This window comes from Gopherus flavomarginatus, chromosome 6 (genome assembly GCF_025201925.1).
Source record: "Gopherus flavomarginatus isolate rGopFla2 chromosome 6, rGopFla2.mat.asm, whole genome shotgun sequence".
Classification (NCBI taxonomy): Eukaryota; Metazoa; Chordata; order Testudines; family Testudinidae; genus Gopherus; species Gopherus flavomarginatus.
The window spans coordinates 51,665,316-51,690,919 of record NC_066622.1 but is presented as its reverse complement, the minus strand read 5'-3'; the positions used below and the strand labels follow the sequence as shown (position 1 = coordinate 51,690,919).

Here is a 25,604-nt window from a genome sequence, read left to right as displayed (position 1 = left end):
TAGGGCATGCTGTGTGGCATGGCTGGGGATTGTGCAATAGCAGGCTGGGGCCGGGTCACTCCATTTCCTGCAGGAAGTAGCCAGCCCCCTGTCCTCCACAGAGGCCTGGGACCAGCCCCCCTCTGCTTCCCCCACGCAGGCCTGGGGCCTCAGCCTGCTCTGCTCGCCTGGCTCCCAAGTTTGGGGGGAGGGGGGAACCGCCCCACAGCACTTTCCGGCAGCGTGGCTGGGAGCCAGAGGAGTGGACCATGCAGTGAGTGCAGGGGTGGGGGGGGCAGGGCTGGGGTGGAGCAGGGACGGGGACCATGGCAAAGAGCCAGGCAGCCCCCTCTGCAGCAGCTCCCCACCCCAGCTCACCTCCGCTCTGCCTTCTCCTCTGAGCACGCTGGCACCACTCCACTTCTCCGGCCTCCCAGACTTGCGGTGCTAATCAGCTGTTTAGTGCGGCAAGCCTGGGAGGGGAGGAGAATTAGAGCGGGGGCAGCGTGCTCAGGGGAGAAGACAGAGCAGAGGTGAGCTGGGACAGGGAGCAGTTCCCCTGCATGCCCCCACCCCCGTTACTTGCTGCGGGCAGCCCTCTCCCTGAACCCCCCAGCCCCCTGCCCCAGCTCACCTCCACTCCTACGCTGCCTCTTCCCCCAAGACCCCTCCTCTCGCTCACTGCTCTCGGCCCCCTCCCCACCCTCACTCACCCTTATGGTCATTACAAAGGGGCGAGGCAGAGCCCTCCCATTTTGAAAAGTCCTGGGGTGTTCGCTCCTGTTCAGGCACCCCTGGGGCCCCGCACTTCACACAGCTCTCCCTGATTTCAGCTGTTAGTGTGGGAGCCTGACTGCTAGCGCAGACTCGGCAATTTCTTGTATGAGAGACGCTGTCCCAAAGCAGGACTAATGCTTAGACCTGGTGATCAGTGATTTCAGATCTGTTAGTCTGCAGCAAGACTCTACAGTGAGTCTCAGTCAGCTCTGTTATTACACAGGGAAGAACAAAAGGGTGAAATGGTGCCTGGAAGCCTTAAGAAGAATCCACCCCACCAAGTACAACACTTGTCGCTACCTGCTCTCAACCCCACTGAGAATGTTTTGGGGTCACTCCTCGCCTTTATCAACCTAGGGGACTGAGAGACTAGCAATGAACAGGTGCTCCAGTGGTGCAATTGGTTAGGGCACAGTACTTATAGGGCAGTGCTGAGAGGAGATATGCTGAGGCTGTGAGTTCAAGCCTCACCTGGAACACTGGTTTTCATTAGCTAAATGGCTTCACCCCCCTCTTTTGGCCCTGTGGAATGTAGAACTCTAGCCCTGGGAACATTGAAGCAGGGTAGGAATCAAAAATACCCCTTCACTTATTACCTCCTCTCCAAAGCGCAGGTCAGAATCTACAATCCTTTCTCCCCTAACAGCCCCTGTGCCAGGATCCCTCAAGCAGAGCCTGGAGTCCTGCCCATCCTTGACCTCTGAGCCTGGAGGGAGAGGAGCAAGGAGCCATTGTTAGAGGGCTTTCCCTTCCCCCGCCCACTTCCCTGGCTCTTCTAACGGAGACAGCAAGCAGCAAAAGACCAGAAGTGCAGACAAAGGGATGTTTGCTGGGGTTAGTTTCGAAGCAAGCAGATTCCAAAGCCCTTCACACCAGTCAGGCTTATCTCTGTACACCAACATAGTCTGTTCCCCTGTGTTCCCTTCCCAGCTCTGACACCACAGAGCGTTTAACCCACATCCCTACAGACAATTCTTTCCTGGGTGCTGGCTGGTGAGTCTTGCCCACATGCTCAGGGTTTAGCTGATCACCATATCTGGGGTCAGGAAGGAATTTTCCTCCAGGGCAGATTGGCAGAGACCCTGGGGGGGTTTCACCTTTCTCTGCAGCGTAGGGCACGGGTCACTTGCTGGAGGATTCTCTGCACCTTGAAGTCTTTAAACAACAAGTTGAAGACTTCAGTAGCTCAGACATAGGTCAAGGGGTTATTACAGGAGTGGGTGGGTGAGAGTCAGTGGCCTGCATTGTGCACGAGGTCGGACTAGACGATCATAATGGTCCCTTCTGACCTTAAAGTCTATGAGTCTATGAACTCTGACACTGCAGAGTGTTTACCCCACGTCCCCCTTCCCAGCTCCGACACTGCAGAGCCTTGCCTGTGTCCCTGTTCCCCGTTCCCTATTCCCACCCCCTGCTAGCAAGCATGATTCCAATTTCCCTGCCCACTGCCTGTTTGACCCCAGTTTATACAGTAATATTCTCAGCGAGACCTTAACCAATCATTTTACTGAAATGTAATTAACCAATTCTAACCTATTGTAACAGAATTCTCTAACCAATTACATCCCACTCCCCTAATTAACTTAAACCCAGCAAAATTAATTCTGCTGCAGACAGAAAAAATTAGAGGACCAGACAGATTGACAACAGAAAAGCGGGGGCCATAAAGATAAACCTTACAGAAATGACGGTTTCACAACCACAGCCATTGAGAAGGGATAGCTTGCCAGACCGGATGCTCCCTTAAGATCTGTTTCTTTATCTGGTGGTGATGGGCACTATTGGGACAGGATCGTCTTCCTAACAGCCCAACCCCACCTTAGTTCAGTGTGATAGGTTTGGAAGGTGAGGATGTGACCGTTCACTTCCCATTGTATGGCTGCCCCTGCTGTTTAGCCAAAGGCCTTAGCCTACTGCCAAGGTTTTTTCCCCACTCTGAACTTTAGGGTACAGACGTGGGGGACCTGCATGGACCTTTCTAAGCTTAATTACTAGCTTAGATCTGGCAACACTGCCACCATCCAGAAGTTAGTGTCTGGATCACTCCCTGTCCCCCCAAAACATTCCCCTCCCTGGGCAGCCTTGAGAGGCTTCTCCAATTCCCTGGTGAACACAGATCCAAACCCCTTGGATCTTAAAACAAGGAGAAATTAACCATCCCCCCTCCTTTCCCTCCACCAATCCCTGGTGAGTCCAGACCCAATCCCCTTGGATCTTAAAACAAGGAAAAACCAATCAGGTTCTTAAAAGAAAAAAACTTTAATTAAAGAAAGAAAGATAAAAATCATCTCTGTAAAATCAAGATGGAAAATATTTTACAGGGTGCTCAGATTTATATAGCCCAGAGGAAACCCCTCTAGCCTCAGGTTCAAAGTTACAGCAAGCAGAGGTAAAATCCTCTCAGCAAACAAGGATCATTTACAAGTTGAGAAAACAAAAATAAGACTAACGCCTTGCCTGGCTAATTACTTACAAGTCTGAAACATGAGAGACTGATTCAGAAAGATTTGGAGAGCCTGGATGGACGTCTGGTCCCTCTTAGTCCCAAGAGCGAACAACCCCCAAAACAGAGAGCACAGGCAAAGATTTCCCTCCACCAAGATTTGATAGTATCTTGTCCCCCTATTGGTCCTCTGGTCAGGTGTCAGCCAGGTTTATGGAGCTTCTTAACCCTTTCCAGGTAAAAGAGACATTAACCCTTAACTATCTGTTTATGACACCTACGAACAAGGGCTCAGACTGTCCTAGGGAGAGAAGGCCCAGACACAGGCAGACTGGGATTTTGGTTCTTTGTTTTATACCCCTGTCACTAGCTCAGTGATAAAAATACACCTAAGTTCTTAAAGTCTAGGCCTGTACAAGCAGCCTGATTATCTCTATTCTAACAGCCATCGGTCCCTGTGGAAAAATAATCTATTCAGGGTTGTCCCTAGACATTTTGGTGCCCTACACAGCACCCCGTCCCCCAGCCCGAGCTGGCAGAGCGGAGCAGGCTGGGGCCAGGTCACTCCACTTCCCGCCGCCCGGTAATTGCAGGGCAGGCCAGACCCCACACTCACGGGGCGGTGGGAAGTGGAGTGATCCGGCCTCAGCCTGCTGCACTCTGCTTCCAGCCTTGGAACTTGGGCGGTGGGGGGAAACGCCCCCCAGCACTCACCAGCGCTGCAGCAGGGAGCTGGTGGAGCAGAGCAGGCTGGGGCCAGGTTGTTCCACTTCCTACCACCCGGTGAGTGCAGGATGAGACTGATCCCTCCTGCAGTCCACTGGGATGTAGCTCAGGGGAAGGGGCGGAGTGGGGGGGGGAATGGAGTGGAGCAGGGGTGGGAAGAGGCGGCATGGGGGCAGAGCAGGGGTGGGGGCTTTGGGGAAGAGGCGGAGCAGGGGCAGCTTTCCTTGCTGGCTCAGACAGCCGGGGGATCAGGCTGGCCGCTGGAGCAGTACGCAGTTGCGTAGGGCACCAGATAAAATGGGGCAACTTGGTGTCTCCACATCCCTTCACCAGGCAGTGTCCCTGTAGTGTGTGCTGTCTTCGTAGGTCCTTTCTCAGTCTTTCTCACTCTCTTGTCTTGAGTCTCCTGTGTCCCTGCTTTCAAGCACAGACTCACTCTGGCTGTTCAGGAGAGGGGAGGACCATGCCTATGTGTGGCCAGCAGACAGCGACAAAGACCCCTAGCCAGCCTGCTCCCTGCTATGCCAAACACCCACTGAAGGCGACCCACAGACCAGCATGCGGGGCAGCTGCTGATGCTCTGTGGCCAACATCAGAAGAAGGTAGGAAAGCAGGGCCAGCCCCCTGGTGTGGCCTCTGTCTGTTCCTACTCACAGTGCTCACTTTTGCAATGGGGCACGAGATTTTACCCCAAGAGGCTTTTCCCGAGCTGGCGAGAAGCAGAGAAACACCCAGGCTCCCAAGGTGCTATTTACCAAGCCCCCTCAAGTACAGGGACAGGCGCACATTTGGAAGAGGGAAACTGCTCTACACGCCAGCCCAGGGAGCCACCCAGTTTCTTTGGCAAGTCAGGAACAGCAAAGGCTAGACTGGAAGCACCTGGGGCTCATGCCCCAGCCTTTGTGATGTCCAGCCCCCAACTCCTTCCTAGGTCTCTAGCTGAAACCAGAGCATTGGCCTGAGCCACCAAGAAGAGGTTCCAGCTCTGAAGGAAGCAGGACTTTCAGCAAAATGGTAAAACTGCACAAGCACAACGGGACTCGAACTTTCGATCACTGATCCAAAGTCAGATGCCTTATCCATTAGGCCACCTGGTCACACACGAAAAACCTCTCCAAGTACTTCTTTAGAGAAGATGGACACTGTGTTCCTCAGACTCAGGTCATCTACTGACGGGGGCCGAGACTCTCTGGGCACAAGAAGTCGAGTTCCCAGCGAGATGTGAGACTTAATTCTATGGAACCAGGTGCAGAACTTTGGCAGGGAGGCTCAGGCGTGGGGGATTGAGGTGCAGCGGATGGACCAGCTGTCTAGGTGCAGAGACTTAGTCACACTGAGGCACAGGAGGGAGAAGAAGGAGGAATCCTGCTGATGGTCAGTGGCTGTGCAGAAAAAAGGGTGTTGATTCCCCCATCCTAAATGGGCTGGTTGGCTTGACCCTTCTCCCCTCTGCAGAGCATAGTGGGGACTGCTGCTCACCCCCTGTGGGGCAGGAGGGCACAAGTGCAGGGTGTTGGGCTCTGATGCACCTGGAAGGCAGATCTGGTGGGGTGGGGTGGGGTGGGGCGGGGCGGGGCGGGGCGGGGCAGGGCAGGGCAGGGCAGGACCTGTGGTTTACGTTCTGCCTTGCCTGGTGCTGGGCCATTGCACAATCCCCAGCCATGCCGCACAGTGCACCTCAAGAGGCAGGGGGGCAAGCAGATGATCCAGCACAAGGGGAGAGAGGAAATGTGGTTGGTGGGAGGAAAGGCCTTGGGTTGCACTGAGGGAGTGCAGAGCAGGGGTGACACCCCAGAATCCTGCAGCAAAGAGACGTACAGGTGGGCTGCGTGGATAGAAGAGGCAGCGAGCCTTAAAGGGGAATGGGGTCAAATGGTCAGAACAGGTGGGGGTTGGGCTCTATCCCTGACTCTGGCAGCAGAGGTGAGTCTAGAGGTGAGAGCAGGGGGACTGGGAGCCAGGACTCCTGGATTCCATAGTGGTGGCTGTTTTGTCCTGGGTCTCCCACCCTAGAAGTCCCAGCCCAGCCCCCTAGTGGAATCTGACTGGAGGAGGGGGTTGCCCTGCCACTCCAGATTCGTGATTCGAACCCCTCCCCCCATGGGCTCTGACATCACAGAATCTCCCCCCAAGTCAGAAAGTAGGAGCCCCTCCCCGCATGCAGAGGAAGCTAGTGAGATTCTAGGGGGTCTCCGGCAGAGATGATAGCACCCACCAGACACCCACTCATGGTTGCAAGGAGACCCTCCTGCACAGCCCCCTGCTACGCGGGACCGGGGGCGCCCAGCCAGGGTCAGGAAGTATGCTTCCCCTGAGCCCCTCCCCCGTTACTCCAGGATCCGAGCATCTTCCTAATTCGCAGGGTAATTCTCCTCCCAGGTTTGTGCGAGGGTGGGAAGTGCCACCAGCCCCATTTCCCAGATGGGAGAACTGAGGCCCAGAGAGGCTGAGTGATGTGCCCAAGGACACCCAGGAAGTCTGTGGCAGAGCAAAGCATGTTTCTGCCTCCTCACTCCCAGGTCTGGCCTGCTCCTGGGTTCTGGATGGTGCAGGGGTGGGGCCTCGTGGCAACAGGCAGTGCAAGGGGGGGCCTCAGGTGAATGGGTGGTGCAGGGGCGGGGTCCCAGGAGAAGGAGCAGTGGGAGGGCGGGGTCTCGGGGGAATGTGAGGGTGGGGTCTCAGGTGAATGGGTGGTGCAGGGGCAGGGACTAGAGGGAAGGGGCCATGCGGGGGCTGGGACTGGGGCTCCGGTGGAGCATCTGCAGGCATGCCTGCGGGAGGTCCACCGGAGCCACGGGACCACCGGACCCCCTGCAGGGACGCCTGCAGGAGGTCCACCGGAGCCGCCTGCTGCCCTCCCAGCAACCGGCAGAGCGCCCCCCGTGGCGTGCCGCCGTGCTTGGGGCTGCGAAATTGCTAGAGCCAGCCCTGCTTGGGGCAATGTGGAAGCGGGGTTCCAGGTGAATGGGTGGTGCAGGGGCAGGGTCTCAGGGCAATGTGAGGGCGGGGTCTCGGGTGAATGGGCGGTGCAGGGGTGGGGTCTCAGGGCAATGTGAAGGCGGGGTCCCGGGTGAATGGGCGGTGCAGGGGCGGGGTCTCAGGACAATGTGAGGGCGGGGTCCCGGGTGAATGGGCGGTGTAGGGGCAGGGTCTAAGGGGGAAGGGGCAGTGCAGGGTCAGGCTCTCGGGGGGAAAGGGAAGGGGCAATGTGAGGGCAGGGGTGGGTCCTTGGGGAAAGGTCGCAGGGGAGGGGTGCATTGGGGAGAGGCAATGCAGGAGTGTGGATTTGGGGGAAGGGGCAGAGTTAGGGTGGGGTATTGGGGAAAAGGGGCAATGTGAAGGTGGTGCCTTGGAGGAAGGTGCAGGGGCAGGGCTTTGGGGAACGGGGCAGGGATTAGGGGAACAGGTGATGTGAGGCCAGGACGTCGGGGGTAGGGGCAGTGTGGGGGCAGGACCCCAGGAGGAGGGGGGCAGGGGCAGGGCTTTGGGGAATGGGGCAGGGATTAGGGGAACAGGTGATGTGAGGCCAGGACGTCGGGGGTAGGGGCAGTGTGAGGGCAGGACCCCAGGAGGGGACAGGGGCAGGGCTTTGGGGAATGGGGCAGGGATTAGGGGAACAGGTGATGTGAGGCCAGGACGTTGGGGGTAGGGGCAGTGTGGGGGCAGGACCCCAGGAGGAGGGGGCAGGGGCAGGGCTTTGGGGAATGGGGCAGGGATTAGGGGAACAGGTGATGTGAGGCCAGGATGTTGGGGGTATGGGCAGTGTGGGGGCAGGACCTCAGGGGGAGGGGGGCAGGGCTTTGGGGAATGGGGCAGGGATTAGGGGAACAGGTGATGTGAGGCCAGGACGTCGGGGGTAGGGGCAGTGTGGGGGCAGGACCCCAGGAGGAGGGAGTAGGGGCAGGTTGGGGGCAGGACCCCAGGAGGAGGAGGGGGGCAGGGGCAGGGCTTTGGGGGGAGGGCGGAGCTCAGGGAATGAGGAGGATTAATTCGGTTCAGTGGCAGGTTTGTCTGCGGGTGACACTGGCACGGCAGGGGGGGAGTTTAAAGCCGGGCTCACCCGAGGGAGGAGGACGGGGCTGAGTGCCCGGGCACAGCGGGAGTTCGGGGAGTGACAAGGAGCCGGTTACAAGGCTCATCGGACACACCCAGAAACGAGCTCACACCCAGACGGGGGGTTAAAGCCCCAGCGAACAAGGGGCGCTGGGAACATCCCCGCGGTGCAGACAAATGTACCAAGCCACCGGACAGAGACAGACCCGGCACTGACCTGCCCCCCCCCCGGTCCTCGGCCTCCGCCCCCAGCGCCCCCGCCCCCGCCCCCGCCCCGATCAGCTGCTTTGTGCGGGAGGTGAAAGGGGCGAAGCGGCACAGCACGTTCCACGCGGAGCCATTTCATACACTGCACGGGTGGGGCGGGGCTCTCTGGGGGGCGGGGCGGGAGGTGTCAGGTGGACCCAGGGCCCCGCCCTCCCCTAGTTTCGAGACGACGGAAGCGCCCCGGGGCAGGCTGGGAGTTGTTGTTCCTGGCTTGTCTCAGAGCGGAAGTGACGAGAGGATTGCTCAGGCAACGCGCCCCCTCCCGGTGCACACTGGGAACCGTAATCTCCCTCTCACAGGCGGCCTCTATTGGAGCAGGGGCCGTAGCTCATCAGTTCGCTGCGCCCCTCCCCGCTCCCTGATTGGCGGAGAGAGCGCGGGACAGAGACTCGGCGCGTGGGGTGCGGGCCTGGTTCCCTCGCCCCGAGGCTTCGCTGCCCCTGCCCCCTCTGCCACAGGGAGCCGGGGGGCACCAGTGGGACCAAAAACCAAAAACAAGGCTTAATTTAAAACCCAAACATTAAGAAAAACTCTGTTTGTAAAAATAAAAACTAACAAATGCTGAAAATTAATAATTTCAACATTTTATCAAAAAGTGTGCTACAGCAGAATGATAAAATAATATCAAATAAATAAGCTTGAACACTAAAACCTCCTATAAAGGAACTGAATCCTTGAATACTGGTGAAATCGTAATAAAATATGCAGAACTATGTCAAAACTGGTGTTGCAAGTCAGCCATTTGAATCCAGCAAATGTAATTAAAAGCTCCATTCCAACTAAAAACACCAAAACAACCCAATAAACCAAAATGGTCACAGCCTGAAACAAACCTACACAGAAGCAAAATTAAACCTGTACCAACACTGGAACAAATGATGTAAATTTCTAATTCTAACTTCTTGTTTCTCCCAGGAGGAAGGTGTTTTGCACCCCAGAAACCAGGCTGTCACTGCAGCTTTCCTTTCACTAAATAAGATTTGTACCAAATATAAATTGCCCTTCAATTTCTCTAAGAATTTATCTAAGAGAAATTGAAATTCTATCTTTGCACTAATATCCCAAGTGAGCAAGTCCATCCCCTCAGAGCAGCCCCACACCCTGAGGCCAGGGGAGAATCCCAACTGGTTTGTGCATTTGTAACCCTGGGGCCTGAAGCTGATGAGAGAAAGGGAAGTGAGCCATCTTGGAGCTTTCCGATACCACCTGCGGGGAGCACAGGGATTTCACTGAGTGACGTCCTGGCTAATTTTCACCTTCTTCTCTGCCAGCAGGCTCCGCTGGAGAGCTCGGGAGTGACTTGACCATGGCAGCACCCTATTTACATATTAAAAGCTGGCATTTTGGGGCCAATGGGGTGAAATGTGAGTACTTTTGGGGTTGGGACCCACATGAGAAGGGATGTGGACAAACTGGAGAGAGTCCAGCAGAGGGCAATAAAAATGATTAAGAGACTGAGACACATGACTTACGAGAACCTACAGGCCATATCCTGTATGTTAAGCTAAGGCAAAGTTAGCATATCTATATTGTGACCTTTTACTCAAAGAGGAAAATCGACCTTTATCATGTTACTTAAATAGATAAGTACCCATGCCTGTCCAAGTCCTTTACCTAGACCAATCGACAATGGAGAATGGCATAGGGTTTTATTCAGGGTTGTACCCACAGATTTAACAGGTACACTACAAGGTAACTTATGTGCATATGTACATATCATCACCAAGCACAAACATACTAGCCTATGAAGTAAACGTACCCTAATGTTTTGTGGGTGAGGAATGACATTTGGGCATAGGAGGAAGGATTTCCGGCCCTTGTGCCCTATAAAAAAGGTAACCCACCTCGCTAGAGCACTTCGCTCTATCATTCTGACTTACTTCCTCTACTCTCTCTCTATGTACTAGCAGTAGGCTGTACTTGTTCTTAAACTTTAAGTTTCAAGGGAACTAGGCTAAGTTCGGTTTCCCTATGTTTTTAGTCTTTGTCTATTAGGTTTTGATTTTAAGTTTAACATATTCAAATAAACCCTAAGTAACACCAGCTTTTTCTAAGCACTGCATCTTTCACTTAGGAATTGAGAAACCTGAACTGCAAGGCTGGTCCTTTGTCTCTTACCACCAGGTTATCAAGGAAGGCTGTGAGTATATTAACCAAATCTTTGTTGCATATAATGCCATATGTATCTTTTGAATAGCAGTAATGCAAATGTAACTTTGTAAGTCAATTAATTTAAATAACATGTAAGCTAATCAATTAAATTTTCATCAAATTATCCAAATTAATATTATTAGTACACCCTACATCAGGGTACATAGGACAGAGAGTTAGAGTGCAGAGGGATGAAGGCACTGGTTCTAGGAGTGCAGACTCTGAGGTGGGGTTAGAATGAGACATTCAGAGTGCAGTAGAGGACTCAGGGTTAGGATAGAGAATTGGGCTGTGAATACTCTGGAATGAGGCCAAGAAAGAGAAAACTGAGATGCAAGAGAGAAATCAAGCTAGAGCAAAAACCAGAGAAGAAATGTGCAATGTGAGCTGCAGAGGGGAAAAAAAACCTCTGCCTGTCCCCTCTCACCAAAGCATCTAAGAAAAAGATGAGAGACATCTCTCTCCCACTGCAACAACTATTCCAGTTGACGTGGACTGAGGAAGGAAATCTTCTCCTTTGCAGCACTAGCTAACCTGGACTGAGTCATGAACACCTCCCCCACTCCACTCTGGTGTTCCTGGCCTGGGACACTGGAGGGGCTCCTCTCTTCTCCATTTGGGACATGGCGGGATGAGAGAAGTGACAGGGCTTTACGGGAAATAATTATTTGCCTGATTCATGTGCAAGTCCTAGTCCTTGTTAACCCAAACAAATGGTTTCTCCTGCATGCTGATCCCAGTTTGGAGGGTCTGGGAGCAGTCCCATACCAGGAAGTGGAAGGAAATGTAAATCTGTAGGCTTTGCCAGCTGAGGACTGTCTGATAGCAAAACTCACTATCCCATCCACCAGCAACAGTTCTTGGTCTTGAAATAGGCCATCACTGAGAAATTTTGAAACTACTTGTGTGGTGCTCATTTTCAGGTGTGGACAGAGAACAATCCACTGACTTATGTGTCAACAAGGACTAAGCTGGATGATACAAGGCAGAGATGGGTGGCTACTTTTGCTAGCAATAACTTCGCATTCAATACCAATGAGTTGGTATAATAGGGAATGTGATTTATCAGGACCACCAATTCTTGGCTGCGAGGAGAATGTAAGCAGGGTCGCTATGAACCCTACCCTGCCATCTGTTGGTGATCTGTTGTAAAGGCCTTTTGAGGCTGATGTCATTTGCATGGTTCCACCCACCCCGGATTGCATGATGGGAGTGCTTGCCCAAAGGGTCATTTCGGCTGCTGTGCGATCCCCAGTCTCTTTCTTATTAGGGCAGGTGTAATAAAGTGCAATTATTCCAGTGATATGAATCGAAGACAGTAGAACAGAACTTAGCAGTCCATGATTTTGGGACTCACCCGAACCTACATAAAACTCATTAGGCAAGGGACATGGGTTCCAAAGCATAGTGAAATAAAAGAGATTGGAAAGGAATGTTTGCTTTTAGTACAATGGTTTGTTTCTGAAACGTCTGAATGCACATTTTATGTTCGTTGTATCTTTCTAGTTTAAGAACAGATCTCTTTATGTTTCTAATACATACTTAGTTCTATACCACAGATGTAAAGTTTTTAATAACTAAATGCAATTTTTAGATACATATAAGCTGTTGAGTTTTGATCTCATTTCCACACTGTAAGTTGTAAACAACTTCATAGTTGGAGAAAATGTTCCTTACCACTGAGGACAGCAAGAAAATTTAGCAGATTGGACACTGGGAGATCAGCTGTGGGACACAGCTTTTGTGACACCCGAATGATCTCTGAAACCAGATTCTTAGTCACAGGTCAGCAGGTGAGTTTATGCAAATTCTGGACTCTGGGACCAGAGCTGGGGTGGGGAGCAGGGACACAATTTTTGTGGCACATGCACCACCTCTGCAACCAACCTTTGCTACCTCACTCCATAACACCCCACACACACAGAGCAACCTTATACCTCTCAGAACCAAAACAGACCCTGAAAAAGATCAAACAACAGAAGCATTAACAACTCAAAGAGATACAAAAACACTTCTGTCTTTACACACCAGAGACAGCACGAAAGAAACAGGCAGGTACAAACACAGGCCAACAAGAACCAAACAAACATCCATTCCTTCCTCCCCCAGCTTTGGGTCTTTGGAACCCAGACCCCTTAATGGGTGAGTACTTTTCAGGCGAGGGTGAATCTCTCAGGCTTCAAATGCCAGGTACAGTTACTCTCTCCTTGATCCAGAACGAACAGGAAAATACACTGTATTACTCCTGCCCCAATAACAAAGAGACTGGGGATCTCACAGCAGCTGAAATGACCCTCTGGACAAGCACTCCCATCATGCAATCCGGGGTGGGTGGAACCATGCAAATGACATCAGCCTCAAAAGGCCTTTACAACACATCACCAACAGATGGCAGGGTAGAGTTCACAGTGACCCTGCTTAAACTAGATTGTGGCAAAGATTCAAAAACACTGAACGTTCAAACTCACCAAACGCGGGTCAAGCCATCCTCATCGTCGTATCCACTCGTTATACTCCACACCTGAACATAGCCCTCACATGGACAACATACCCTCCTAACTCAGTGTCTGTACGTTAATCTTTTACCCCCAGTCGGGGCTATTGCAGATTATGTATTCCTTATGCCACCCAATCTTAAACCGAACTTTGCACCCCCTAGGTAATCTGTACGTTGTTCCCTGATCACCAGAAACTTCTGTGCCTAAATGCTGTACCGTACACTTCTTTTTTTCTTTCAACGTCATCTTAATAAAATGTTGACATTTGTTCAAGATCTCGGCTCCTGCTCCTTTGCAAGGTATGTGCGTTTGCTCTGGGTTTTAATCTGCTAAGACAGCGAGGGGGGCCTATTGAGCCAGAGGCCCTTGCCTGCTGCAGACACGGATCCAAGGCTGAACCTCGTCCCCCACCAGCTGAAGGCTTAACTGAAAACAGTTTAAGAAGTGCTCCCGTCTCCGGCACTCAGCTACCCAGCTCCCAGTGGGGTCCAAACCCCAACTAGACCCCTTTTACCCTGTAGACGCTGTAAAATCCTGTGACCAGGGCAGCTGGCTCGCAGCCTGCACATCTGCCTGCCAGCATGAGAGCTCGTAAGGCACTAATCTGGATAGTGCCGGCTGGGTGGCAGGGCTGAGCAGAGTGGCGCAGCGGAAGCGTGCTGGGCCCATAATCCAGAGGTCAATGGATTGAAACCATCCTCTGCTACACGTGTGCTTGTTTCTTTTCCTTCTGGGCCTTCCAGTGATATGGTGACCAGCAAACCAGCAAGAGGTGGCTGAGGCAGTGGCCTGCCAGAGAGCTCCCTGGCACCTCTGGCTGCCTGGGCTGAAGGCAAGAGGGAGGTTGGGGCATGGACGGGGCCTTCTGTGCCAGAATGAGGCTGCAGTGCTTCCTGGTCCCCTTTTCCCACCCACCCCGGTGGGCTGCAGGAGAACATGAGGGAGGCTCTCGGGGCGCTGGGCAGCACTGTGTGGCTGTCAGGGGAAAGAGCCGAGGCTACCGACTCGACCTGCCATCGGCTCGCGTGGCTCTGTGCGCCGTCAGCCGGGGTGGGCCAGGCTGCACACGTGACTCAGGCTTGGGCAGCATGGCCGCTCTTTCCTGACGAGGCATGAGGCAGGCCAAGAGCTTTGCACAGCCTACAGGGAAGTGGGAGGGAGGCGTCTTTGAGCAGGCGTGTCTCGTCCCCTTCTCCCTTGCCACTTGGGCAGAGGCGGGAAGGGAGCAAAATGTTCCCGGCTGAAAGTTTTTGTGCTCGGCCTCGAGGATTAAGCCTGAGCCTCCGGCACGGCTGCTGGGAGACGTGTTTCTGAATGGCATCCAGCACGCTCTTTGGGCCACCAGCTGAAAGCACTGAGGCAGCAAAATGAGACTTCTAAGGCTCCCCACAGGCCTCATGGAAGCAAGGAAATAAAACAGGCTTATCACCATCCCGGAGTGGGTTGGAACCACCATCCTTTTGGTTAACAACCAAGCATGCTGACCCATTGCGCCACAGACAGGCAAGGCTGTATGGAGCACAAAAGTCAGGAATCAGCTCAGGCTACGCGCTAGCATACGAATGCAGCTCTTAGACAAGCAACAGCAAGGAACTGGACTGGTATGCAGTGAAAGTTCTGTGGGAAGGAGCCAAAAAGAGCATGGGGGCTGCGATACAGCGCTTGCACATACTTTCTTTGGCCTGTTTTGCTGGAAGAGTTAGTAGGGTGAAATTCTTAGTCACAGGTCAGCAGGTGGGTTTATGCAAATACTGGACTCTGGGACCAGAGCTGGGGGGGTGGGGCACAATTTTTGTGGCACATGCAGCATCTCTGCAACCAACCTTTGCTACCTCACTCCATAACACCACACACACACACACACACACACACACACACACACACACAGAGCAGCCTCTTACCTCTCAGAACGAAAACATACCCTGAAAGAGATTGAATGGCATAACCCTAACCCTAAGACAGTGGGGCTCCTCATATTTGTGTGTTCCACACTTTGATTTCACCCACCACATATCAAGTGTGAACTTCTCATGCACTAGAATAGCGTTAACATGGAGCCATAGACATTCTTCTTGGGCATCCTGACTCTATCTTGCCATGAGCTGGCACCTGGTCTGCCATTGTCAGAAGAGGATCTTCTCTCTCTTATCCCCAGGCATCTGTACTGGGAGCACTACTGTTCAACTTATTCATAAATGATCTGGGGAAAGGGGTAAACAGTGAGGTGGCAAAATTTGCAGATGATACAAAATTGCTCAGGATAGTTAAGTCCCAGGTAGCCTGCGAAGAGCCACAAAGAGATCTCACAAAACTAGGTGACGGGATAACCAAATGGCAGATGGACGTCAGTGCTGTTAAGTGCAAAGTAATGCACATTGAAAAACATAATCCCAACTATCCCTATAAAACGATGGGGTCTAAATTAGCTGTTACCACTCGAGAAAGAGATCTGGGAGTCATTGTGGATACTTCTCTGAAAACAACCACTCAATGTGCAGTGGAATGTTGGGAATCATTAAGAAAGGGATAGGTAAGACGACAGAAACTATCATATCGCCTCAATATTAATCCATGGTACGCCCACATCTTGAATACTGCGTGCTGATGCCGTCGCTCCAATCTCAAAAAAGATCTATTGGAATGGGAAAGATTCAGAAAAGGACAACAAAATGATGAGGGGATATGGACCAGCTTCCGTCTAAGAAGAGATTCATAAGATTGGGACTTTTCATCTTGGAAAAGAGACGACTAAAGAGGGATGTGACGGAGGTCTATAAAACCATGACTGGTGTGGAGAAAGTAAATAAGGAAGAGTTATTTACTCCTTCTCATAACACACGAGCTAGGGAGTCACCAAATGAAATTAATAGGCAGCAGCTTTAAAACAAACAAAAGGAAGTATTTCTTCACGCACCACACAGTCAACCTGTGGAACTCTTTCCCAGAGGATGTTGTGAAGGCCAAGACTATAACAGGCTTCAAAAAAGCACTAGATAAATTCATGGAGGATAAGTCCATCTGTGACGCTTCGCCAGCGGTATCACTAGCTAACCCCAGTTTGCCAGAAGCAGGGCATGGGCGACAGGGGATGGAGCACTTGATGATTCCCTGTTCTGGTCATTCCCTCTGGGGCACCTGGCATTGGCCGCTGTCAGAAGACAGGATACTGGGCTAGGTCTTTAACTTTGATGGATAGCTGGGAAGATGGTAAATCAGACAGAACCCCTTCAACAAACCTCTTCATTTCCTTGTTATTGCCTGGCTTCTTCATTCATTTCCTTTTCCTTATTTCCCAGCAGATTGACTAGACATCAGATTTGGGTGCTAGCAGAGGGACCTGACGAGCTCCTTCTTTTCGCAGTGTTGAACATGCCAGGGCACAGTCAGATTCTGGATGCTCATCTGAACGTAATGCCTAGCGCTCAGCTTTATTTCTGTTTCTTAGCTCTTTTGGGCCATCGATCTTTGGTCTGACACGTAGGATCCCTGAATTAGGAGAGATGGCTAATTCATGAGACCATAAACCTTGGAAATCAAATGAAACCTGAAGTCCGTAGAAGACCCCAAAAGGCCCTTGGCAAGTGGAGTGCAAGCTGAGGAAGAGTTCCCTGCATAGCTTACCTCTCCATTCTCGTTTTCCTGTCCTGAGCGCAAAAGCCGGGAAGCAGCTCTGGGTAGGGAGGGGATACCATATGTGTGCAGTGGTTAGACGGGAAACAGCAAGGAATGGACTGGTGTCATAAACAGATAAGTAAAGGTTAATAGAACAGGAGTACTTCATGTCTCTTTTGCCTGTAAAGGGTTAACAAGTCCAGTGAGCCTGGCTGTCACCTGATGAGGGGACCAATCAGAGGACAGGATACTTTCAAATCTTGAGGGAGGGAAGTTTTTGTGTGTGCTGTTAGAGTTTGGTGGTTGTTCATTCTGGGGGCTCAGAGGGACCAGACGTGCAACCAGGTTTCTCTCCAATCTCTCCGATACAGGCTCTTATAAGTTCAGAATAGTGAGTACTAGGTGATAAGGCGAGTTAGGCTTATGTTTGTTTTCTTTATTTGCAAATGTGTATTTGGCTGGAAGAAGTTCAAATTTGTATTTTGCTGAAAGGATTTTAATTTGTACTTGTATACTTAGACTGGGAGGGTGTTCCCAGTGTCTATAGCTGAAAGACCCTGTACCTATTCCATTTTAAATTTACAAAGATAATTTTTACTGTTTTTTCTTTCTTTAATTAAAAACTTTTCTTGTTTAAGAACCTGATTATTTTTTTATTCTGGTGAGACCCCAGGGGTCTGGATCTGGATTCACCAGGGAATTGGTGGGGAGAAAGGAGGGAAGGGGGAGAGAGACGCTAATTTCTCTCTGTGTTAGGATTACTGTCTCTCTCAGGGAGAGTCTGGGAGGGGAAGAGAGAAGGAGGGGGGAAGGTGAATTGTCCTCTCTGTTTTAAGATTCAAGGAGTTTGAATCACAGTGATCTTCCAGGGTAACCCAGGGAGGGGAAGCCTGGGAGAGGCAACGGTGAGGGAAAGAGTTTACTTTCTTTGTGTTAAGATCCAAAGGGTCTGGGTCTTGGGGGTCCCCGGGCAAGGTTTTGGGGGGATCAGAATGTACCAGGCACTGGAATTCCTGGTTGGTGGCAGCACTACAGGTTCTAAGCTGGTAATTGAGCTTAGAGGAATTCATGCTGGTACCCCATCTTTTGGTCGCTAAGGTTCAGAGTGGGGAATTATAACATGACAACTGGTATGGAGTGAAACTGTAAGCATCTTCTGTATGCCTGATGACTGCATGTTTGAGAGAGTTATGTGGGAAGTGGAGGCTTTGAGTGGGCTTTCAGAGGAAATGTAATGGAAAGGCAGCAGAAAGTGGAATCCCAGGTTTTTTAAACAATGCTCCAATGACACACCAAAAAGCTCAGGTCTAGTTACTCATTCCAAATTAGAATAAAGTTACAGCAAGATTTCATCATAAATGAAGTCAAACCCTAAAGATTTCAGAACACAACTGCTATAGGGAGCCACGAGGGAAGCAAGACAAAGTCAACCTTGTCACAGAGAGACCCAGTTCAACTATTTCTCTTTTTTAAAGCAGCATAATCTCCCCAAACGGAAGGGCACTCTTCCCAGAGAAGGGTCCTTGAGAGGGTTTTCCTTGTTGGTGCAGGCCATCCACCTCCCCAAAAGGCGGGAGCTAGGTCGACGGAAGAAATCTTCCCACCAAGGCGTGGACTGACGTAGTCGTGCTGATTTATGTTCCCCGTGCAGACCAGGCCCGAGGATTGGTGCATCCTGAACAGTGAAGTCAAAACAGCTCCATCTGTCAGGGGTGCGCATATGGGAAACCCGCTCTTGGGTGACGCGGCCATGCCGCCCTAACCCCCAGCGTAGCTAAAGGCATTTGGGGAGGCAGTGGGCCTAAAACGACGGAAAGACCTCCTCCAGCACAGGGTTGTGACAGCCTGGTCGCCGTAGCACAGACAGGGTGGCCACCAAGAGACAGGAACAGACAGCAAAAGCCAAAGCAGCCCCAGGGCAGGGGGCAAGGCTGCCTGCTGGATGAGGGGACCGGGTGGGACAGGTGTTTTGGACAGGCCATCCTCCCTTCAAAGGAGGAAGAGCCCAAGAAGGAGGGCCAGGTAAGAAGCTACAAGCAGGGAAAGAAGCAGACCAGGCAGGCAGCTTCCCTTGGATCAATAGAAGGCATTGGTCCAAGCCCCCGCCTCCAAAAGCAGACTAGAGAACAGATCAGCTGCAAAAAACCAGGGAAAGTCAAGAAAGCACATAGCCTTGTAAGCCACAGGTAAAGTTTCAGAGCTGAGCTTTGATTTTTCTCTGTTTGCCCCATCATCAGGGGGAATGACAAAGATGCCAAGAACTACAGAGCCTGCAAAAAAGAGCAGTCACACAAACACAGAAAAAAAGCTGCTTTGGTCAAAACCAACCACAGAATTGCATGCTGTACTAAAGATATCCCAAGACTTTTGTTTTCTGTCTTTTCAACCAACTGCCAGGGAAAAATACAAACACAGTCCCCCACTACCACAAATTATGCAGTCAAGTTTCCCTCATTTGGGGAAACCACAAGGGTCATCAAACACACAGTGCAATGGAGAAACCTCACTCTAGAAAAACCCCCTTCACAGTCATTGTATGTCCCCTGCCAGGTAAGCATGAGCTTCTACTGCCCAGCCGCTGCCCACCCTCACTCTCCCCAGACTTATAAGACACGGGGCTGACCGCTCTCCCCGACCCCTGGCCTTGCCCACACTGGCCCCCACTGCCGACAGCTGCCCTGCCGCATCCCTGAGGCCCCTCCCTTCTCCACACCAAGGTCCCGGTGCCAAAGTCGGGCCCTACTGGGCAGCCTGCCTCCTCTCCCACAATGCTCTGCTCGCACACAGATCTGCATACATGCTCACGCGGCTCCGCCCCTCCGCTCAGGCCCCTCCCCCTGCCTGCCCGGGCCAGGGCTCTTGCGTGCCCTGTAATTGTAGCCGGGTCCCATCCCAGGCATCTAGGCTATCAGAGAGACGACATGGACCACCTGCTGCTGGGGAAAGAGTGCAGCTTGCATTTTGCTTCTCTCTCTCCCCACTGCAAGTTGGTCCAATGCAAGAACGACCTCCCCTGCCTTCTCTCACGTCAGTTTCTCTTCAGTGCAGAAGGTCGGGTGTTGTCAGCCACTCTCCAGAAACTAGAAGACCACTCCATCCCTTTTGTTACCTGCCAAGTGAGGCTGAGTGCACTGGCAGGCAGCACCGTTTGAAGAAGTAGAAGATTGGACAAATGACCAGGGAGGAGTATAAAAATATTGCTCAGGCAGGCAGGAGTGAAATCAGGAAGGGCAACTCACGCTTAGAGTTGCAGCTAGCAAGAGATGTTAAGAGTAACAACAAGAAGGGTTTCTTCAGGTATGTTAGCAACAAGAAGAAAGCCAAGGAAAGTGTGGGCCCCTTACTGAATGAGGGAGGCAACCTAGTGACAGAGGATGTGGAAAAAGCTAATGTACTCGATGCTTTCCTCCTACCGCCCCCGCCCCCTCTGCACAAACAAAATCAGCTCCTAGACTGCTGCACTGGGCAGCACAGCATGGAGAGGAGGTGACCAGCCCCCTGTGGAGAAAGAAGTGGTTCAACACTATTTAGAAAAGCTGGACGAGCACAAATCCATGGGGCTGCATGCGCTGCATCCAAGGGTGCTAAAGGAGTTGGCGGGTGTAATTGCAGGGCCATTGGCTATTATCTTTGAAAAGTCATGGTGATCGGGGGAGGTCCCGGACGACTGGAAAAAGGCTAATGTGGTGCTCATCTTGAAAAGAGGGAAGAAAGAAGGAGGATCTGGGGAACTACAGGCCAGTCAGCCTCACCTCAGTCCCTGGAAAAATCATGGAGCAAGTCCTCGAGGAATCAATTCTGAAGCACTCAGAGGAGAGGCAAGTGATCAGGAGCAGTCAGCATGGATTCAGCAAGGGCAAGTCACGCCTGACTAACCTAATTGCCTTCTGTGAGGAGATAACTGGGTCTGGGGATGAGGGGAAAGCAATGGACATGTTATTCCTTGACTTTATCAAAGCTTTTGGTACAATCTTCCACAGTATTCTTGTCGGCAAGTTCAAGAAGTAAGGACTGGATGAATGGACTATAAGGCGGATAGAAAGCGGGCTAGGTCGTCGGGTTCAACGGGTAGTGATCAATGGCTCCACGTCTAATTGGCAGCCGATATCAAGCGGTGTGCCCCAAGGGTCAGTCCTGGGGCTGGTTGTGTTCAATATCTTCATTAAAGATCTGGAGGATGGCGTGGATTGCACTCTAAGCAAGTTTGCAGATGACACTAAACTGGGAGGAGCGGTTGATACTCTGGAGGGTAGGGATAGGATACAGAGGGACCTAGACAAATTAGAGGATTGGGCCGAAAGAAACCTGATGAGGTTCAACAAGGACAAATGCCAAGTCCTACACTTAGGACGGAAGAATCCCATGCACTGCTCCAGACTAGGGACCGAATGGCTAGGCAGCAGTTCTGCAGAAAAGGACCTAGGGATTACAGTGGATGAGAAGCTGGATATGAGTCAACACTGTGCCCTTGTTCCAAGAAGGCTAACGGCATTTTGGACTGTATACGTAGGGGCATTTCCAGCAGATCAAGGGACTTGATCGTTCCCTTCTATTCGACATTGGTGAGGCCTCATCTGGAGTACCATGTCCAGTTTTGGGCCCCACACTCCAAGAAGGATGTGGAAAAACTGAAAAGAGTCCAGCCTAGGGCAACAAAAATGATTAGGGGGCTGGAAGACATGACTTATGAGGAGAGGCTGAGGGAACTGGGATTGTTTAGTCTGCAGAAGAGAAGACTGAGGGGGGATTGATCGCTGCTTTCAACTACCTGAAAGGGGGTTCCAAAGAGGATGGATCTAGACTGTTCTCAGTGGTACCAGATGACAGAACAAAAGGAGCAATGATCCCAAGTTGTGGTGGGGAAGGTTTAGGTTGGATATTAGGAAAACCCTTTTTCATGAGGAGGGTGGTGAAGCACTGGAATGGCTTCCCTAGGGAGGTGCTGGAATCTCCTTCCTTAGAGGTTTTTAAGGTCAGGCTTGACAAAGCCCTGGCTGGGATGATTTAGTTGGGGATTGGGTTGGACTAGATGAACTTCTGAGGTCCCTTCCAACCCTGATATTCCATGATTTTTAAGCTGTTCCCGTGTATCAAGGTGAGCTGCAGCTCAGCGAACCCCAAGGATCTGAGGCCAGCTACTTTGCAGCAGAGGCAAACCAAGCAGCAGGTACAATGCGGGGTCGCACCCCCGCTGGCAGATAGAATCTCATGTCCAAGATCCCGGCTCCTGTTCCTTTGCAAAGTGTGTGCTCTTGCTCTGGATTTGAGCTGTGGGCCAAGTGCCCTCTGGCTTCTCGTCCGGGCTCCGTCCTCCATGCGCCTGGGCATCAGCAGGACTGTCTCACGAGAGCAGCTTCCCCACCCTCGCCACATCCCAATCTCCGCCCAGCTGGGGAAGGAGCAGAGGCAGCCCGGAGAAAAGTCTCCTTTGACCGCCGGACACGGCCAGAGTATCTTATCTGTATACCCACAATGCATTGCCCGCAGCGAAGCAAGTCCCTGGTCAAGGGGCTGGTTTTGCTCCCTGTGTCCCCGGTTCCCATGATCCAACTCGGGCTGTCAATCGGGTCAATTCCATTTCATCTAAAAGCTAGCGGTTTAGCGGGCTGTGAGAGTACTCACCCTGACTTGTGGTAGCATACGCAGTTGCCCCAGCAGTGCCTCTGCCATGTGTTCTCTGCACTCTGCTTTCTTTTCAGTTTGTATAAATCTTTTGCCTTTTGCTAAAGATTTCTGTAAAGAAGAACATTTATGAGTTTGTACCCAATTTTTTGAGGCTTTGCTTTGGGGAGGCTGTTCCCTGTTGTGAAAAGAACAGAAGGGTGCTACCTGAACTGGTGTCAGTGGCTCAAGCTTTTCTATCAGTGTATGAAAACAACTCAGAGCTCTGAAAATGACTGTTTGGGATTTTCTGCCTCTTTTCTTTTTTTTGAGCTCATTGTGTTAGTGAGATGGTTCCTAGCTAGCCAGGGGACTGTTTTGTGATGTGTATTCTGGCTCTCTGGTTTCGTAAGTTTTTGGTTATCACAGTTGAAGAGCAGCAAAGAAACGTGTTGTTGTTTGTGGCCTGGTCTACACTATGCTGTTAAACTGATTTTAACAGCCTTAAATCAATTTAACGCTGCACCTGTCCACACTACACTGCTCTTTATATCGATTTAAAGGGCTCTTTAAATCGATTTCTGTACTCCTACAAAACGAGAGGAGTAACGCTAAAATTGATATTACTATATCGGATTAGGGTTAGTGTGGACGCAAATCGATGTTATTGGCCTCATTATTTTATAGTAGCTACCCACAGTGCACCGCTCCAGAAATCGACGCTAGCCTCGGACCACTGATGCACACCACCGAATTAATGTGCCTAGTGTGGACGTGCACAATCGACTTTATAATATCTGTTTTATAAAATCGGTTTAAGCTAATTCTAATTTATCCTGTAGTGTAGACGTAGCCTGCATTAACGTTTGGTTTGTCCTAAGAGTGTATGGTTTGGAGTCATTTGTAACTCTTCGGTTAGTTATTGGCAACAGCTTATTATTGGGCCCCTGAGTTGAAAGGCTGCTCTTGCAGATTTTAGTTTGTCATTGTTGGAAGGTCAGTTGAAGAGCTGCTTTCTTAATCTAGTCCATGAGGGTTCTTACGCCGCCCTCCTTAATATACCTTCCAGAAGGTGATTGCATGGTTTCCCTCATCTCTCCACAGAAGAGAAATTGTCCATGCCTTTCCTGTTGTGAAAACACCAGTGTTTTCAAACGTTTTGCCCAGATGAGGGATAGTTCATAGGAGCAGAAGAGGAGGAAGGTTGTGGCTCTTTGAGTCAGGTTCCTAGCGTTGAAGGCCAGAAGGAACCAGCCGATCACCTCAGAGGGACTAAGGGGCACCAATGCCCCAAATAGCGAGGAACTGCTTTGATGCAATTGACTGTATGTTTGAGATAGTTGTGTGGGAAGGAGCAGAAAAGAGCATCGGGGCTGCGGAATAGCACTTGCACGGGCTTTCTTTCCCCTGGTTTGCTGTAAGAGTTAAGAGTGAGAGATTGGTAGTCACAGGTCAGTGGGTGGGTTTATGGAAATTATGAGTCTAGAGGGGAAACCAGCGAGAGGAAGGCATCTGCAAGACTTGTCTGTCTTTGAACAGAATTATGTATAAAGGGTTCTTGCTTTGAATTCTTCCATAGAGTTTCCTAGTTATGGTGTTTGTTGCGTGTCTGGGAGCTCGTCCTGGTGAGGTAGAAATGGGTGGGCGCAGGGGTGTGTGTGCGTGGCAGAGTGTCAGCATTGTTTCTTGGTTTCCTGGAGCTAAGATCAAAGGATAGTGTCTGTTCTGATCAGTGTAATCTGTGATATGTCTTTGATGTGAGGATTATCTATTAGCTTGATTTTTGAAATGAGAAGGTTAGTTAGAATAGAAGCTGGTTTTGTCTACTTCATGTATTGACTAGGTATTGCAGTGTCTCCAGCAGTGGTGTATCTCTATTAGGAGAGAACCTTTCAATTAGAAAAACAGAAAAGAGTTAAACTGTGATGATCTTTCTTTCAAGCACATTCTTTGAAAATAGCAGAAAAATCTGGTATCTATAGTGTTTTTGTTTTTTATGATAATACAGTTATGGTTTCTTGAAAGTGTTTTGTGAGTCTGCAGATGTGAGAGGTTCTTCTTTGTCTTGCTAGAGAATTATTTAAGAAGCTGGACTTCTTCTTTCTGCTGTGAATCTTTTCAACAGTATGAGGGACAATGCTTTCCAGACTCTGGGTCTGTTGGGGAGATGGTTTTTTTTTTGTTTTTGTTTTTCTTGGGGTGGGTGCTTGGTAATATTTGAGATTACATGTACATCAGCAACTGCATGAGTTACACAGATTTCTCCCCACCCGACCTACGTTCTATGTATCTTGGTTCGTAAGATCAAGACAAGGCACTAGGTGTCGTGCTTCACCCGGCACACAGGGGCCCCAATCCTGATTTTTTCCACCCAAACGGACTGTAATCTAAATGCTAAATAATAACCCTTAACTTCTCATTATTGCCACCCTCAATATTGGAAAATCCCCAAAATCACAACAGTGGCTTACAAATCATGAGGATTCTTTTTTAAAAAATGTAATGTGGGTTCTCTATCTTTTCCTTCCGGTTTTCTGAACCAGCAAGCTAGAAACTTACCCTTCTAGTGCAGCCTGAGCCCCAGAGAGCAGGAGCCCCTGGTGCCTCGGGCTGGCAGGCAGTGGGGTTCCTCACGGTTGTGTGTTCCACACTTTGATCTCAGCCACCAAGCATCAAGTGTGATCTCCTCAGGCACTAGAACAGCCTTAACATGGAGTCATAGACAGCCCCCTCGGGCACCCTGACTCTAGCTGGGCACCCAGGTGTAGTAGAAGCTGCTGTAACATGCAAACTCTGCATGTCCTTTAGGGCTAACCCTAGCAAAACAGCCAGGATCCCTCGCTTATGCTTAGAAGGCGTGCCATCTCCCTGAGGTCCAAGCAGCATCGGGGGTGGGGACAACAGTTTCTTCCTGACAGGGATTTTTATTCCATTTCCCCAGAGCTCAAGCTGATGGGGCCAAGTGTTTGTACAGGTCTCTGCCTCCTCGTGGGTGTGTGAGGGGGAGCAATCAACCAGGTCTTTTGTCCACGGATGATCCACAGTGGCCTGTCTGATGTCTCAGTCAGGGCCTTCTCTTGTTGGAAAGGAGATGACGCTTCGTCTGGTAAACTAGCGTTTCACACTTGGTAATGCTTCTCTCTTGACTGGTGGCCGGGTGGCAGCAAGGGGTTTTACAGCTTTAGTGCCAATGCTTATATATCACCTTACAACATAGGCTACGGCTATTATAGGTGAGAAGAATGCATGCAGCAACTCACGAGCTTGTCATAAACTCTAAACACATTTTTATGAATCTAATGCCTGTTTTAACAACACTAACAAACAGGTGGGCAAGACTAGTTTCCAGCCATGCGTTTGTCACTTTTCAGTAAGGCCTAGGGGCCTTAGCATGAGCTGGCACCTGGTCTGCCAATGTCAGAAGAGGATCTTCCCTCTCTTATCCCCAGGTGTCTGTACTGGGAGCAGTACTGTTCAACTTATTCATAAATGATCTG

The 25,604-nt window shown here is 50.8% G+C and overlaps 3 non-coding genes across 3 annotated transcripts; 2 read left to right on the top strand and 1 right to left on the bottom strand.

The window, feature by feature from the left end:
• Positions 1-18,900: 18,900 nt before the first annotated feature.
• Positions 18,901-19,064, bottom strand: LOC127054606 (U1 spliceosomal RNA). The gene has a single exon (XR_007775286.1). It is a non-coding gene; the product is annotated as a U1 spliceosomal RNA (small nuclear RNA).
• A 3,121-nt stretch (positions 19,065-22,185) lies between these two features.
• On the top strand, positions 22,186-22,301 carry LOC127054622 (U5 spliceosomal RNA). The gene has a single exon (XR_007775298.1). It is a non-coding gene; the product is annotated as a U5 spliceosomal RNA (small nuclear RNA).
• A 1,484-nt stretch (positions 22,302-23,785) lies between these two features.
• On the top strand, positions 23,786-23,984 carry LOC127054615 (U2 spliceosomal RNA). The gene has a single exon (XR_007775294.1). It is a non-coding gene; the product is annotated as a U2 spliceosomal RNA (small nuclear RNA).
• The last annotated feature ends 1,620 nt before the right edge of the window (positions 23,985-25,604 follow it).